This window comes from Hemitrygon akajei, chromosome 21 (genome assembly GCF_048418815.1).
Source record: "Hemitrygon akajei chromosome 21, sHemAka1.3, whole genome shotgun sequence".
Lineage (NCBI taxonomy): Eukaryota > Metazoa > Chordata > Chondrichthyes > Myliobatiformes > Dasyatidae > Hemitrygon > Hemitrygon akajei.
In genome coordinates, this window is record NC_133144.1 from 22,521,042 (window position 1) to 22,527,177 (window position 6,136).

The following is a 6,136-nucleotide window of genomic DNA, read 5'->3' on the forward strand; positions in this document are numbered from 1 at the left end:
CCAAGCAAGCACACACAAAGTGCTGGAGGAACTTAGCAGGCCAAGCAGCATCTATGGAAAAGAGTACAGTTGACGTTTCAGGCCAGACCCTTCAATGGGACAGTCCTGCAGAAGAGACCCGGCCCGAACGTCAACTGTACTCTTTTCCATAGATACTGCCTGGCCTACTGAGTTCCTCTAGCATTTTGTGTGTGTGGCTTATGAAATAACTCACGTGGACGGAATGCAAAGCAAAGTTTTTCCACTGTATCTCAGTACTTGACAATAAGAAACCAACTATCATTTACTATGAGGAACAGATAGAACAGACAGAAACAGAACCCCCCTCTAACTGCCACTTCAAAATATTTAGTCTCACCCAACCAGGTATTTCCTTTATTTTAACAATCCTTTTTTTGCTGTTTTAAAACTCAATTGCTCTCTCTCTTTCCCAGTTCTGACAAAAGGTTTTTCACTCTGAAATATTAACACTGTTTCTCTCTCCACAAGTGCTGTCTGACCTGCTGAGTGTTTCTGGCATTTTCTTTTTTTTTTAAATTTCAGATTTCCAGTAACTGCAGTTTTCTTTGATTTAAGGTGTCTACGTTGTTTGTCCCAGCCACTGACGACTGGTAATTTTGAGAGCCTCTTTTGGTGAAAATGTGTCCTGCAAATGTAATCCAGGTTAATTAAACCCTTTGTCTGGTCCTTTGCCTTTAAAATTGTATCAATTCTCTTAGGGACACTGCCGTGTAGTTTTATAAGAAGATTGGCTGGTAGGTTGTTTCAAGCATCTTGGAGAACTTGACACAGTTCTTCTGCAGACTTTGGCTGTCTTGCTGGCTTCTGTCTCTCAAGGTAATTCCGACAGTGTTGTATGAAAGGAGAGAAAGTTAGCACTCCCCTTGATAAGGATGGAAGGGGCCCTAGTGGCCTTACAACACACAAATGGTTAAGGCATTGCCATCTACTTAGTGGCATCTAGAAATTTAATTTTATAAATAAATAATTTCCCAAAAATTTTTTTAAAAAGAAAAAAAAAAGGTAATTCCTGACAGCCTTGATGATGTTGGGATCAGGGCTCTGTGGAGGCCATACCGTTTGAGGCCGCACAAAAGATCTAGGTGGCCCAAGAGTTTCGCACAGTACTGTACATCAAAACATTCCGTGAATTACATCATCTCCATTATCAACCAACACACCTAAGGATGCACTGGGGGGCAGCCCACCACACATTCTGGCACCAACACGGTGTGCCCTCGACGTTCAGCAGAACATTATCAAAACAACAACAGCAAAACAAGCATCTCTCCTCCCTCTGATCCACCCACTAGCAGATGCACACTGAGGGGAGAGCTGAGAGATGCTTATAACACTATGAGAAGCACGGATAGGGAAGATAGTCAGAATCCTTTCCCCAGGGTAGAAATATCAAGTGCGAGACGTGCAGGGCAAGCTTTTTACGCAGTGATTTGTAGGTGCCAGAAGTGGGCTGCCAGGGTGAGTGGTATAATCTGATAGGGATGTTTAAGACACTGTTAGATAGGACATGTGAATATGCAGTGAGAGGAGGGATATGAATTGGGAGGTGGAGTGGAGATATGTCTCTACCAAAGGAGGTGTAAGGTACTCTTTCTCTCTACTAGCCTGCAGGTCACCATTGGGCAAGGTGTAGCACCTGTTTGCCCCCCCCCCCCCACCGAATCAGGGTCACATAAAGCCATGGGAGATGGTCGTATGAACAGCTGGTGTATATCACATCCTGGTTATGCGGCCACTGATGCCAGGCAGCCAATCTCTGAAGAGTATTGATAATGACTGGGGTCACCCATCTTGTAAAGACACTGCCCAGAAGAAGACAATGGCAAACCACTTCTGTAGAAAAAATTGCCAAGAACAATTACGGTCAAAGACCCCGATTGCCCACATTATATGACACGGTACATCATAATGATGATAATGATGACTGATAGCAGAGATCTAGTTTAATCTGGCACTGTGTTCGGCACGAAAACTGTGGGCTGAAAAGCCTGTTTCTCTACTGTTCTATGTAAGTTTTATAACTGAGAATGATGTAAATTTTGTAAATATGTTAATAAAATCTTTGATTGTTCTCCTTCCCAATAAAGCCTTTGTGTTGGCTGCACCAGGCTTTAGAACATCTTTTAGTGTGAAGCCCTGCATTCTGTGTACCAGGCAGCAGCAGAGGCTTACTAAAACTAGTAAGTCAGTGCAAAGACAGAACGATACTTGTATGTCATTAATTTAAAAGTTGGATGAGAAATGAAAAAGACACAGAAGTGGTGCGGAATGAAGAAAAAATGAATGGTTGAGTTTTCAAAGGATTTTCCTTATAAATATTGGCACGTGCTACTTTTGTTAAACTGATTGGCCCTCCAATCCTTATGCTTTGCCAGTAGGGAAGGTAAATAAATGTGTGACCTGGCATTTACAGCGTTTCCATGGATACTGTGGTTAAAAGACATCTGGGAGAGGTGAAAGATGCATGTTGCTTCTCTGGCAGTCATGATGACCTGAAGGGAGAGGGGCGGCGGTGGGGTAGTGAGGATGTGGGAGAAGGGAGGAGGCAGATTGGTACTTCTAATTTGGCTCCATTTAGTCTGAACTTTAGATCTGAACTCTAGAAATCCTAAAAAGATGGATCAGTTCTGTGGGTTCAGCTGGAGTGTATCAGTCACTGAGTTCCAGCACAGGTGAAGGAGACCGAGGAAGAGAACCAGTTTGGTGCCAAGCTTTCTGTTGATTCCGAAAGCCCTTTTCCACGCTGACGTGACTGAAGCGGATCCAGACTGCAAAACTCTTCAGTTTGTAGGAACGTGATGTTATGCAGGACTGGAGCAAAAATAGAAATCTGTTCTAAAACTTTTTCTCATCAAAGAGACAAGATTCTCTCCAGCTCAGTACAAGTCTCTAGCTTGTGAGTGAGCCTGTCTGTGCAATTTTTAGTGTATATTTTTCCACTTGAAAAGAAAGAATGCCCACATTATATTCTACCCTCTACTATGTCCTCACAACAGTGCCCTGATGAAGATGACGAGACAGTTTCCATGCGGTCGAAGGAATTCCCATAACCAAGTCCTTAGTCAGATCTTCCAGTTTACAATTCTGGGATTCTAAGCTAATAATCTGGACTCGGTTCCCCTCAGAATCTGATATTCCATTGTACAGGTTGCTAGCTATTTCTGAGTTAAACCTACTCATATTTACTCTCTCAGAAAGACTCAGAAATCTTCGGAAACAGAAAGAGGCTTTCAGCCATCCTGTCCATTCTAGTTATGGCTAATGTGCATTGCTTGTGAAATGAGTCCATAATGCCATTAGATATAAGAGCAGAATTAGGCCATTTGGTCCAACAAGCCTGCTCTGCCATTCCATCATGGCTGATTTATTATCCAGCTCAACCCCATTTTCCTGCCTTCTCCCTGTAACCTTTGACATCCTGAATAATTAAGAACCTATCAATCTCCGCTTTAAATATACCCAGTGACTTGGCCTCCACAGCTTTCTGTGGCAATGAATTGGTGGCCACAAAGCCATCAATTCTGTCATCCAAATCATAGACATATAATGTGAAAGGAAGTGGTCCTCAATACTGACTTGTGCAGAACACCACTAGACATCAGCAGCCAACCAGAATAGCCCTTTATTCCCATTCTTTGCCTCCTGCCAGTCAGCCAATCTTCTATCCATGCCAATATCTTTCTCGTAATACTGTGGCCTCCTACCTTGTTAAGCAGCTTCGTGCGTGACAACTTGTCTAAGGTCTTCTGAAAATCTAAGTAAATCACGTCCACAGACTCTCCTTTGTCTATACTGCCTGTTATTTCCTCAAAGAATTCCAACAGATTCATCAGGCAACATTTCTCCTTAAGGAAACCATGCTGACTCTGGCCTACATTATTACGTGCCCCCAAGTATCCCGAAACCTGATCCTTAGTAATGGACTCCAACATCTTCCCAACCATTGAGGACAGGCTAATTGGCCTATAAATTCCTTTCTTCTGCCTCTCTCCCTTCTTTAAAAAAAAGATATTTTAATGGGTTCTTTTCTTAAAGAGTGGAGTGACATTTGCAATTTTCCAGTCCTCAGGAACCATTCCAGAATCTAGTGATTCTTGACTGATCATTAATAATGTCGGTTTAATATGGTGCTGCTGAGGTCCAGCGACTCTTTATTGGCAGCAAAAAGCAAAGCAAAAAAAAACTACTAAAAACCTTATTATTATCTTTTTGTTACTAACGATGGAGAGGCGAGCTGTGGCGGTGGCAGAGGCGAGAAATGGTCGAGGGGAGCAGAGGTGAGCGGTGGTAAAGACGGAGGTGCAGGAAAGGCTTTGTTGTGGCAAGCAAAGTCAGAGGTGGGGTCAAAGTAGAGTCGAGGCAAACCTGCAGTGAGAGTGAGCAATGTCCCGATATTTGAACGATTTAAGCGCCAGGTCAAATTAGAAAGGTTAGGTACAGGCTCAATCATCGCGGTGTCCTGCTCTGGCTGTAGTGATGCCTGGCTTCATGCCTGTGGTCTCGCAATGTTTACTTGGCTTTGTGATGAACTGAGGCTGTGGCCTGCTCCGGCTGCAGTGATGCCCCGTTTCGTGTCTTTCGTAAAACTTCAGTTTTGAAGCTGTTTGTTTACTTCTCTTGCTTGCACGATTTGTTTTCTCTCGGTGCATTGGATGCTTGGTTTTTTAAAATTGGCTCTTTTGAGGTTTCTTTGTTTTGAGGCTGCCTGAATGGAGATGAATCTCGAGCTTGTATAATATATACATGCTTTGATAATAAACGTACTTCAAACTTTGAACTTTACTAATGCCTCCATAATCACTTCAAATGTGTCTTTTAGAACCCTGGAGTGTCGTCCACCTGGTCCTGGTGACTTATCTAGGTTCAGACCTTTCCATTTCCCAAGCACCTTCTCCTTAGTAACAGCACGGCACCTACTTAGTCCCCTCAATACTCCCTAGTGGGCTCAGCCACAAGCTGTTCGTAGGTATTCTATAAATTCCCTTTCTTGGGATTCAGCATCAACCTGATACTCCTAATATACTTGTATATTGAAATCCCCCATGGCTATCATAACATTGCAGTTATTACATGCCTTTTCTATCGCCTGTTCTAATCCCGCCAAAAATGCACTGCAGTTGTCTGCCTAGGCTACTTCAAGAGCATCTTCCAATCCTTTACTACCAAGAAGTACACGGGCAGCAGGTACTTGGAACACTGCCCCTCTAAGTCACACATCATGCTGACTCGGAAATGTACTTCCATTTCTTCAGTCTGACTAGAATTCCCTCCCCAACGGCACAGTGGGAGCATTTTCACCACGTTTAACATGGTGACTCATCAGCTCTATCTCAAGAGCAGCCAGGGTTAGGCAATAAATGTAGGCATTCCCAAAGATACCTACCTACATCCCCCAACTTAATTAAAGAGCGACACACTCTAATCCAGCCTCCATTACTGGTCTGTAAGCCTGCTAGTCACACCTCCTCAAGCATACATCCAAGCATTCTTTAACTAGGATTGAGGATTCTGCCTCTCCCATTACTTTGGGCAGTGAGTTCCTGGCTCACACCAGCCTCCAACTGAAGTATATTTTCCCTCATCTTCTCTTTTATTCTTTTGGCAATTACTATTAATTGATCTAGAGAAAAGATGAAACACCAGAGGATTCTAACTGAAAAGCAAAATCATGCAGATGCTGAAAATCTGAAACTAAAAGAAAACAGAGAACGCTGGAGTTAGAACATAGGACATATAAATCTACGGCATATTACAGGCCCTTTGGCCCACAATGTTGTGTTGGCCATGTAATCTACTCTAGAAACTGTCTAGGATTTCCCTACCGCATAGCCCTCTATTTTTCTAAGCTCCATGTACCATGCTAAGAGTCCCTTAAAAGACCCTACTTTATCCACGTCTACCACCATCACCGGCAGTGCATTCCATACACCCACCTGCTGATGAGCAGGTCAGGCAGCATCTGAGTAGATTGAAACAGTTTATATCACAGGTCGATGACCTTTCAGCCCAGTGAGGCTGTTTGTCTGATGTGGTTGAATTTGATATTGAACTCCGAGGGTTGTAAGGTGTGTATATGAAGGATGAGATGTTTTTCTTTGAACTTATATTGAGCTTT

General features: G+C 43.1%; 1 non-coding gene across 1 annotated transcript; it reads left to right on the forward strand.

Moving 5' to 3' along the window:
• Positions 1 to 849: 849 nt before the first annotated feature.
• On the forward strand, positions 850 to 976 carry LOC140714530 (U6atac minor spliceosomal RNA). The gene has a single exon (XR_012095898.1). It is a non-coding gene; the product is annotated as a U6atac minor spliceosomal RNA (small nuclear RNA).
• The last annotated feature ends 5,160 nt before the right edge of the window (positions 977 to 6,136 follow it).